Raw genomic sequence first — 12,132 nt, 5'->3', positions numbered from 1 at the left:
TAAGATATACACGAATTTACATATTTTCGCGTTTTGAAATTTGGCATCTTTTTTTGAGCGATAATAACGCCAAATGTGGTTTATGGATTTTTGTTACAGTAAATTGCCACAGCTATTTTTAACCTTAAATTTCAAATAAAATTTCACGGAGAATTAATTATATGAAATTTTTTCCCTCAATGATGCGTAATAAATATTTATTAATACAATCAAAAGTCGTTAATTCGGACACCCATAATCCGGAATGATCTATAATCCGGACCTCAAAGCTAAAACCTTTCTGCGCATGGCACGAGACATTTACGACTGCGCATATGCGTCTGCACAAGTGCAGAATACGTTTTCGCATGCGCGTTTAATGTATAATGGACGGTATAAGCTAAAATTATCTAATTATCTATTTCAGTTAATGTTGATGATTGCGTTGTCCCTTAATCTTCGAATTGGATCCGGCTTATTATTTTTTGCAGACTGTAAGAGCAATTTTCTAAAAGTAAGCTTGAACTTTCGATTATGTCAAATAGAATTTCTGATGCTGGAGCTCCCAAAGGATCTAGAATACGAAAGTATGTTTCGATGTCCATCAAACAAAAAACGAATTGCTACAAAAAATGGATAAAGGCATATTCTTTGTTTATCTAACCGTCCGAAACCTGTTTATCAATTTCACGCTGCTCTGCGCGGGGGGGGGGGACGTCGCGGGCGCAATGAACTGGAAGTTGATTTGTCAACACTATCGTTATCTTCAGAGCAGATGTTTTTATTTTATTCGGCTTATAATTCCTTACTAAATGTAGTATTTAATTTCGATGTACTCCGTCTTTGATATGATTTAAATCAAATTCCTCGTCATTATAAATACCACGAATACAAATCAAATAGTTTCCTGGTTGCAATTTTCTAATTTCGGCTATGTGTAAGGTATGCTTTACGCATCCGCGCGTTGAAAGAAATGTTTAATAAAGTAAACAAATATTAGGCTTCTTTTTTGGTAAATTTTGATACCCTTTAGATCATAATTGCTCATTATTTTATAAATTACGGTTTCATATTTTTAATTTTATAATTTCTGCATGCCATCTTATCAGATTTAAACTGATGATCTATAATCCGGAAACATCGATAATCCGGAATCGCCGAAGTCCCGACGAGTCCAGATTAAAGACTTTTGACTGTATTATACGAGGGCTATCCAGAAAGTAGATTACGTTTTGGAATAAAAAAATAAACAAAGTATAGGAAACAAATTTTATTATATACAGATGAAAGCCACACTCAAATACTACTTTTCTACATAGTCACCATACAAATTAAGGCATTTATCGTAGCGATGTACGAGCTTGGAAATTCCTTCGTCGAAAAATTCGGCCGCCTGCGCCTTCAACCACTTCGTTACCTCTTCTTGCCTTCCATCTTGCACAAAACTTGTGGTAACCAAGCTTTTCGCTGATGATTTCGTGCAACAAACTTCGCGAAATTTGTGGAAAACTCAAAGAAAGTTCCGTTATTGTGAAATTTCGATTTTCACGGACTTTAGCATCGACTTTTTCGAGAAGTTCGGCGGTCACTATGCTGGGTCTCCCACTTCGATCTTCGTCGTGAACATTGGTTCGGCCATTTTGAAATCTTATGACCCACTGACGCACTCCACCTTCAGTGATAATGTTGTCCCCATACACTTCACGAAGCTGCCGATAGATTTCTATCGGTTTACAGTTTTTTGCAGTCAGAAACCTTATTACTGAGCGCACCTCGCAGCTCGCGGGATTTTCAATTAACGCAGACATCTCAAACCGTCACAGTATCTGAACGGAGCACAGCACGAACCTCTCACTAGCACGGCTAGATGCAGACTGAGCTGCGCAACGCTCTGACACCAAGATGGCCGCGCTAGCCCCGCCCCTAGCGGACACAGACGGAAACGTAATCTACTTCCTGGATGGGCCTCGTATGAAAAGCTATTTTTTAAATTATAGATAATATTCATATTTTTTTTAATTTCTCTCTTTCTTCCCTTTTTAAAAAAATATTTGTGAGAGTAAATTTTTTTCTTCGGTGTTTTATTGTCTGCTACTTTACTTTAACTTCGTTTAAATCGAATTGTTTAAAACTGAGAACTTTCGTTTGATGGTTATTTGAATTTTATGAAAATATTTTATGACATTTACTGCATAATTTATTTCTAGACAAGCTGTTACTTATGAAGTGGCTAAAAGAGCAGCTGATACTATCATCCATATTTTTAAAGCACAGTATATTTTTATAGAAACATAAGATTTAGAATAATCATTTTTATAAAAGTCAAATTATGATATAAACATACAACTCTCTAGAGACTGGATTAATGGAAGTTCAATGGTTATGTAGAAATGATCTGCAGCTATTTAATGTCTGGATAAGTCAACAGGTTCTGTGGACAAGTAAGAATAATTATATAAACGACACTTAACATTCTGGATTCAATTAACAACGAGGGTACAATGTTTATTAAATGAATTTAAGAAGTTTTTAACATAAAAAATCAACTTATTTTTTATCACGAAATGTATTTTTATGCATAGCGTATTTTCATTACATCCTTAAAATTCTAATTCAAAATGTAATTGTCAAGAACTGAATTCTAATCATCAGTAATGTAATAAGTAATTATTACGGTTATTAATAAATCCTTCTTATAAAGTAATTGAAAATATTTCAAAAAACTTTCTGTCTGGATGCAATATTTCTAATTTTATATTAATCAAGATTGCATATGATATTATTTATTTACACTTCAATTCTTACCGTCAGCTCTACTAGAAGTTACAAATCAATTATATTTAATTAGTGAATGACCATCTAAGTTTAGAAACAGCGTACCGTAACAGTAATTCAATTACTGGCCCCGTATCTTTCATGTTACTTAACATGTTCATGAAGTTGGCAAGCTACATGATTTTTAATGAATATTCGGGTTTTGCTAGTAACTTCACTTGGAAATTGCACTTAAACTAAATTAGTTGGTTATTTGAACATAGAAATAACATGGGAGCTATTTGGTTAAGATGCTTTCATACAGAACCTTTGTAAAGAGAACCTAGGAAACTACGAAAACCAACCATGCAGCCTGGGTTAGACTTTGCAACAAACAATTAGTATTTAACAACCTTCAAATGCTAGGCAACTGGTGAGACTCCAATTAAATCTCCAATTTCATATTTTATTTGTAAATATTAAAATATTGTTGTATTCTTAGGCACAAAAAGCAGAATTTAAGTTCTGTTAACTTATTAGTAAACTACTAAGCCGTAGTCCAAATGAATATTCAATTTCTTTTGCAATAATTGTATTCACTTAATATTCTTGGAATATGAGCTAAAGAAGGAATGTTCTCGGAAGATTAAAGAAGTGTTTAAATCCAGTGATATTAGGTTTGTCTTACAAGCTCAGGATCAAAACAATTCTGCTATTGCCCGAGTAGTTGACTTGTAAATGGCTGTGAATTAAGCAGATGACTTTTATTCAGAAAACGTATTCCAAATGTTTTGTACTGCATGACAATGCATCTTTTCATTATTCAATAACCAATCGGAGAACCGCTTGTGTTCCGAAAATAAGTATGTGTACTCAATCGTCCTGCATGTTCTTCAAATTTGTCTTCTTGTGATTTTTTTTCTTTCCCAAAAACTAAGGTTGCCTCTCAAAGGAAAGTTTTTTGACATTGAAGAGAAAAAAGGAGGTCTTACTTCAAAGTTTCTATTTCATCTACTTTTAGAGGCTTCTTACTTCATCTACTTTTAGAGGCATGACAAAAACAGATCTCTACAAGCCTTCTCTTCCATTACATGTTGTGCATTCAGACAAAAAGTTGCATCAGCGTAAATTCTATAATCTATTTTTATTATATTCTGATTACTTTATTAACATACAATGAATATATACTAAACCTTTTACTTCTTCAGTAATTCGGAATTTTTGACGGAATTGTTGTCGGAATTAGGACTTAGAAGATAAGGTCAAATTGAATATTTCGATAATCCAAGAAATTCAAGGTTGAAGTTTCAATATTTTATTTTGGGAGGGAGGGGAAATTTTTTCAGTTTTGGTACATTATTCTAAGTATATTTGCTTCGATTCTTTATTTTTTTCCCATAAAAGCGAAAATCTTATGCATGGTATACATATAACGCATAGCTTCAAATTAAAATTGAATAATACAGAGGGTGGTTATAATTAAAGTTCCACTTTGAAACGGTCATATAAGGAAAACTACTGGATCAAATGTTATAAAACTTGGTAACTGTGTAAAGGAGGCCATGGGAATTTATTTTCCGCGATAAAAAGAAAGTTTGAAACCTCACCACCAGGGGGGAGAATAGCGCTGTATGCAATACTGTTAAATGAAATATGGGTCGGAATCTTACTTAGCCTATTGTTACACGGGTTTAATATGCTGAATACTCTTAAGAAACTTTACCATTTAAAGGCGCTAAATCCGATAAAAGTCGAGTGCGCCATCCGTGTAAGGGAGAAATTCGTCCGTGAAAACCACGAATTAGCGATTAGAAAATGTGAGATTGAAAATCACTCGCAGAAGTGCATACAATCTGGAAATCGTTTTCTTACAGATCGCTAATTTGTAATTTTTGAAGCTTGAATTCGACACTAAAACATGAAGATACTGATTCAAAATGCTTTTAATCTATTTGGGCCAAAGAAATCCCTCATGTTATCTACCTAGTTCCATTGCATTCTCCTACTGCATTCGATTGCATAGCAGTCATTCCACACTGTTTGGTGTGGAACGACAGCTAGTTTCATAACTATACTCATACACTTTCAGAATGCCTAAGGAAAAAGAGCAAGAATGAAGCAGAATGCCTGAAGAAGAGGAGAAGACAAAATAAATTTTTGCGTAAAATTTAGTATTTGTATTTTTTTTTAATTTAAACCTTTTTAATCTTATGATAATAGATTTTTGAGATTTCAAAAATAAAATATTTGACTAAAATATGAATAACATTTTAACAAACCAAATGTAGGATAAAATTGTGTAAAGCAATGGGCACAATGATAAAATTGTTTAAAGCAGTGTATGCAAGTCATCCTCAGTTGAAATGTCGGTTATACATCTCTCTTATTTATGTATATCTTTTCTGAACAGAACATTGAAAGGCGTGTTAACTGTGCTTTATTTTCTCTTTTAATATATGCAGTTTTCAAATGCATCGTAGTCTGGGTTACAATGTATAAACAATTGGATTTATGTCAATTTTCTTTTACTTTTTAAGTGAAAATAGGTCGATGTGTACATAGATAAAGTCAAGGGTTTGCCCAGTGCCATTTTTGTGCAATTTTACGATTTTTTTAAAGTGAAAATAGGTCGATGTGCACATGGATACCGAGTACGTGCAATTCTTAAAAAAACGTCAAGCAATGGTTGAATCTGCACTTTACCCAAAATTCTATTGCCGAGTTTTTGTCATGGGCAATTCCCAAATTGTTAAATCTATAGGATATCAAAAAAGGATTTAAAATCAAAAAAGGATTAAAAAATGAAACTAGTATTTCCATGGCATCTTAAGAAATATAGATCTATATAAACTTATGTAATCTGAAATCAGCGCGTACGCTAGATTTGGCGAGTTGTTAAATGGGCGCTTTTGCTAGATTTGGCGTTTTTGCACGTACATTTTCGCTGCAATTTTTTTACGGCCCTCGAAACTGAATAGTACAGAAATATTTTATACAATATTATTACAAATAACATATTTCATATTTCCAGTATATAAAATATGCCTTATGCAGTATACACAAATGACATTGTAATCCTTACTCAAAATTAATCTTTTAGTTCTGTCATGCAAATACTTTAGAATGATACTTATTAACTGGCATTCTGGCTTCAGTAATAAAAAAAACAACTTAATTACAAAAAAGTAACCACACTTGATTATTTACCATATTTTTCCAGCCAGCAAGAAATATATATATAATTGCCTATAACTAGCAGTCTGTCAAAAAGATATGGAAAAACAAACAAAACAAAGATGTCTTAAGTTTAGACAGCTAGAAAATAAATTTGAAAAAAATTATTCTATTCTAATAACATTAAACCTACTATTAACATTAACATTTTCACAAAAAGAAAAAATTCAGAAGAAATATTTTTGTTTCCGAAGAAAAAGAACTTGTGCTTATTACTCTTAGAATTGATAGAGTTATTCAAAATCTATGTCAAACTAAAGCCTAATTTTTAAATAGCTGACGGAAATCAAAATCAAATGCCACTAATGGAAAAGTAGCTTTACAAGTCTGATTCTTGAGGTTTATTTTATTTTACAGTTACTTTCAAGACTATGAGCAAATGAAGCAATGAACCCACTCAAACAAAATATAATTTTTAATGCAAGAGGCTAAAAATTTTCAATTTCTTCCAAAATTTTTAAGGATTATAAATTTGGGCTGATCTTTAGAATATGGTAACTGGTAGTTTGGTGACATTTTGGAGGCGATAAAGGTTACTAACTGGGACTTTGGTAATAATGTGAGCAGTACTCAGTTCCAATTACGCATTATTTTGTGTGAGGGAAATGAGAGATCATGGGATATGTCATGTGATATTAATGGACGAATTACGGTTCTTTAATCGGAAAAGGGGGGAATTTGGAAAAATATCTGTGGCTGTACATTATTTTGTATTAAGCTTCATTGTGTGTTGTGTGAAGTAGGGTTGAATAATTTTGGGATTGTATGGCGCTGTCTAAAGCGAATTCTAGATTTGAATGCGTTCGTGTGATAATTCAAAAGAATTGGTTGAATGGTGCATGAGTGTAGGTTTAATTCCGAGGCATTGTGATAAAGAGAATTTTGCTTTTTATTTAGGGGAGGAAGTGTGGAGGAAAAATTCGCAGAAAAAATCATTCAATAATTTTATTGAATATATAATAAAAGTGTATCCACCATGTAAGCAAGATTCTGAAGAAGATTAGGTAAGTTAGTATTTTTAATTATTTGAGGATATTATTTTTATGCATTGTTCTAAATGTAAGGTGGAAGTAAAGTAATTCGGTATTATTGGGAAAATTGTTATTAGCAATGATTTAGTTTAAAGTAATTAGGATTGTAAGCTAATTTTTATTAATTTAATGTATGTGCTTATTTATATTTAAAGTAGTGTTTTTGAATTTAATTATATTTTAATTAAATGATAGCTATTTTGTGAATTTTATGTTTGTAGGAATTTGGTATATGTTTTAGTTGAAGTAACGTGTAAGTAAACGTGCATAAAAATAATTAAAATATTTGACACTAAGTATTTGGAATATTTGCGGTATGAATTCGTTGGTGACGTGTATAATATGATAAATAATTTAGAGGTAAAAGTTTTTGGATATTTTATTTATTTTATATGTGGAAATGTTCATATTTGGAAAGGGTATATACTTTTTCGTTATTAGGTAATTTCATATATGTTCTTTTTAACGGATTTAAAGATCCAGAAAATTGTCATGCATTTTCGTGAAATTTTTCTAATTTATGAGAAAAAAGCAGTGTACATGGATATGGTGAAGAGTGTGCGCAATGCCATTTTTGTGCAATTCTGGGATTTTTTTTTTTTTTTTAAGTAAAAATAAGTCGACGTGTACATGGTTTAGTGATATTTTAATTAAATGATAGTTATTTTGTGAATTTTATGTTTGTAGGAATTTGGTATACGTTTTAGTTGAAGTAAACGTGCATGGAAATAATTTAAATATTTGACACTAAGTATTTGTAATGCTCGCGGTATGAATTCGTTGGTGACGTTTATAATATAATAGATGATTTAGAGGTAAAAGTTTTTGGACATTTTATTTATTTTATATGTGGAAATGTTCCTATTTGGAAAGGGTATATACTTTTTCGCGATCAGGTAATTTCATATATGTTCTTTTTACCGGGTTTAAAGATTCAGAAAATTGTCATGTATTTTCGTGAAATTTTTCTAATTTATGAGAAAAAAGCAGTGTACATGGATATAGTGAAGAGTGTGCGCAATGCCATTTTTGTGTAATTCTGGGATATTTTTTTTAAGTAAAAATAAGTCTATGTGTACATGGTTTATGTGTATGTGTTATTTTGAAAAACGCGTAAGGAGTATGGTATTGTGCATTTTTTCCCAATTTTGCAGTGAATATTTGTCATGATTAAGAAGTTTTGTTAGATAAAATTTCTAGCATAAGTGTAATTCGGCTAGTAGATTGTTGGAAGAAGTGTTCAGTAGATAAAAAGAAAAAAAAAAAAAAAACATGTCTTTACTTCGTGAAGCCAAAATGGCGGCGGGGAAAAAAATAGAGGGTTGCTGTAGGAGAGTTGGTCGCCAAATTTTCGCCAAAAAATCGCCAAGTTACCATAATCTAAAGATCAACCTAAATTTGTTTGGGTGTGATATTATTTAGTAAAGCCTTGATGGAAAAAAACATAATTTTGTAATTTATTCATATGCTCATTTACAAAGCAGATAAATAATTTAATCACATTAATTTGGGTTTTAAATTTGTAATGTCATTAAGGTTTGTAAGAAAAGAAATAAAAAGTCTTTAGGTCCTTTCCTTTTACTTTCTTCCTTTTTTTCCCCAAGTTTCTCACTGGGGGGAAGGGGGAACAGGAACTTAATTTAAAACATAGAAATGGTATTCCCTTATTAATGCAGCAATAGTAGTTTTTTTGCCGAAATTGACAAACTTAACACATTGACTGCCGCGCGCATTTTACGTGGTCTGCCCACGAAGCCAACTTGAAATTTTTACTATGCAATGTATATTATGTTGAAATATAATCTACAGAAGATAATTTGAGTTATATAATCATGTTTAATGCATTTTTCGTGGTGGGAGTTACTGGTGACCCCTCAAGGCTCTGTAGACCATTATTGCAATTTCTAATTTAAATTTTTATGATTTATTATTCTTCAAACCATTATAGTAACGATGGTACTATTTAAAAATTTATCAGTATTGATATTTACTCTAATTGAGTATTTTACTATTGGTCGCACCACGGCCAGTGGCACCCACAGCACTGTAGCCAAGTCTAGTGCCGGTCCCTGGTGATCCCCCGCGGCAGTCAACGTGTTAACTGCCAAATCTAAAACAAGCAAATTTTATACATCACCAAAGGACTTACAAGAGCCAGTTTTATGAGGAAGTATTATGTATGCTTGTATTTCATATAACATTAAATCCTTTCAACCCTAGACTTTTTCAAGCATGCCAAAAAATGAAAAAAATTCTATAAAATAATATTTATATATGTTAGAGCACCCTTGCAACATATTTACAAGTCCCTACATGAGTTGTAGAAACTAGTATGCCTTAGAAATTGCCACCATCAGGTCTTGAAGTAAATAGCTGAGTGGGAAAACACATGTGAACAAGCTGCCAGATGAGACTTCTGGTAGTGAATAGTAAATCTCTACCACTGATGAAACAGATCTCTACATATGAAGATGGTAAACACCATCAGTAGGACTTAAGGGTTAATAAATAGAAATCATAATACATGAAAAAAAACAAAATGTATTTTTGATTAAATAACTGCGATAAATAAAAAATTACTGCATTATTAGATTCTTTCATGAAATATTTTGCACAATTTATATCCAAATTATATATTTTTTTTAAACTGATAGAATATGTCTCCATTAAGATGTCATTCCAGGCTTCCTCTATTGTAAAATAAGAATATATGCTCATTAGTTTTTGAAGACATAAAATTTCATTTATAGTTAAATTTAAGTCACTGAAATCAATCAATTTTTAGTTCTGTTAGATAATAAGATCCTCAAGAACATGAAAAGATTATGGATCCTTTCATCATATTATTCTTAAAAATGTGTTCTGATATTTTGTTCAGCTGAAAATAAATTATGAAAACATTTTCGTCCACACTCATAAAAGTAAAGCTCTTAATTGTGTAACATATATTAAAAATGGAGGACACATTTTGGAGATATTTTTTCCTTGAGTACCGTATTTGATGGCATATAAGAAGCACCCTTATTTAGACAACCACACACAAGGAAAAAAAGTTTCAATAGCATGGTTTCTTTTAGTTCTCACGTTCCGTAAAAGCCAAATAAACAATTATTGAATGCAATTACCTTCACGTATAAGACGCAGGTAACTTTTTTGATACCAAATTTAGGAAAAAATGTGCATCTTATATACCATCAAATACGTTATATCAATATTCTTCGCAACAACGTTGTGAAGATAACCTTAAAGGCATATATTCTTTCTCTAGAATCAGTATACCATATTTAAACTACTGCTCAGTTAAAATATCTTTTGTTGGATCCAGAATCGTAGCTAGGATTTTCAGCGCCCAGGGTCAGCTGAAGATTTCACGGTCTTTCCTGTTTGCTAAGAATGGAAAATATTTAATTCTAAAATTTCATAACATCAGTTTTGCCCACGCTGGATGCTGTGCCCAGAGACAGATTCTCCCCCTCTAGCTATGCCTCTGGTTGGATCATATAATTATATATTTTTGACAGATTGGTAGTGATAAGCACAATGGATAAAATTAACTTTCAATTGGTGATTTTGGTATGACAATCTTATTTGTTTTATAATATATTGCAACATACTCATCAAAAAGATAATTTTACTTATATCAGGTTGGTGTTATTAATCTATCAAAATGATATAATTAGGTGCTGATATGGATGTGCTCATGGAAAATCAAATAATGATACATGATATCAAGCCAAATTTTAATAGGAAAGATACTTGTTCCATTGATGAAGTTTAAAATATTTAACAACTCTACAGAGCAGTTAAACACTACCGACTGACATCATTTCAAAAACATAATAAGGAATTAAATCAAAATCATAAACCAAAATTTCTCGAAATTTTTAATCAATATAGCACCCTATTAAATTAAACGTAAAAATTAACTCTTTAATTATTAATGCAGAGTGAACAGTGCAATTGGCAAGAAACAACATGCATTGGTAAAAAGGAGAACTGAAGAACTCCAAACTACAATGCACAAGCAATCAAATTATCTGTAAATGGAAAATAGTTAACCTATTCTAGAATGTAAAAGAAACAAGACTAATAAAACATGCAAGTAAGTCGTGCATACATTGTATATTTAGACTGAAATTTAAGGCTGAAAATAAAAATTGCACAGTACCTTCTAAAAAATGCAGAATATAAATTGTACCGATCATTAAGTACGACACTTTTCATTCGATAAATCGCATGTTGAACATCAGTAAATTATTCTTCTAAGAAAATTAATCCTTAAAGGACTTCATATCTTCAACAAATGAAAAAAAAAAAAAAAAAATTAATAAAAAAAGAACAAGTGATAAGAACACAGATCTTCTCTATCCTGAGAATAAGAAATAAAAATGAAATTGATATAGAACACCTGAAAAAATACGGGAACTAATGGGCCAGACCATGAACACGTTGATATACACAGATGATTGACAGACGATATATTTTCATTTTTATATAACAAGCTTGGCTTAATCTATTTACAAGCCGGTTACACAGAATCGTTTAATGAGAAGCAACGAAAATATAGAAAACAACTAACTTGTCAAATTATTATGGTAATAGGTAATACAATCCATACACCCCTACACTGAAATGTCACATTTTCTGATGCCAGATGGTGAAATCAAACACTTTTGGCGCATATCTGCAATATGTATTTCCACCGTGTATGTTTCGTAATCGATTTTTCATTGCCCACTAATACTACAAAAATTACAACATTTTTTAAAGAAGCAAATAATATCTTAAATAAGGGTAAAATTAGCGTATTTCTACTCTGGTATCCTTTGAAACGCCATATTTTCAAATAAAAGCACCTCACATTTTTCTTTTGAATTCGTTTCCTCAGATAGCTCCGGTTTGAAAGGGGTTTTGCAGAGGCATTCCAAGCGGAAAAAATAACCATTAAATAAAATAAGCACATGCTTACAGTACCAATACTAGACCGTTGACCGTCTACGTATAAATTAAAATTAGCCGCCCTTCTTTAGATAAATATAATATTTTTGGTAGTCATTTTCCAGCCCGCATGCTGCGCAACATCTTGTCCTCCCTGCTACTAGGATCAGCCAAAGCCATCTAGATATCTAGTTGG

At 31.7% G+C, this 12,132-nt stretch overlaps 1 protein-coding gene across 7 annotated transcripts in view; it reads right to left on the bottom strand.

The window, feature by feature from the left end:
* The window catches only part of RhoGAP71E (Rho GTPase activating protein at 71E), a 164,546-nt gene extending 152,860 nt beyond the window's left edge, over nt 1–11,686 (bottom strand). For 4 of the 7 annotated variants that reach the window (XM_085820141.1, XM_085820147.1, XM_085820146.1 and 1 more), the window contains exon 1: nt 11,578–11,686. The gene's annotated coding sequence lies outside the window, so the exon portion shown is untranslated. Of the gene's footprint in view, nt 1–2,323; nt 2,415–11,166; nt 11,293–11,406; nt 11,553–11,577 lie in introns of those variants that run through there. The other 3 variants (XM_085820143.1, XM_085820144.1, XM_085820142.1) reach the window with 3 other exon arrangements.
* Nucleotides 11,687–12,132: the final 446 nt, after the last annotated feature.

The sequence above is a fragment of the Stegodyphus dumicola genome, chromosome 7 (assembly GCF_044657685.1).
Source record: "Stegodyphus dumicola isolate Sdum_Otavi_A_Nest chromosome 7, ASM4465768v1".
NCBI classification, from domain to species: domain Eukaryota; kingdom Metazoa; phylum Arthropoda; class Arachnida; order Araneae; family Eresidae; genus Stegodyphus; species Stegodyphus dumicola.
This window is presented reverse-complemented; position numbering and strand designations above follow the sequence as displayed.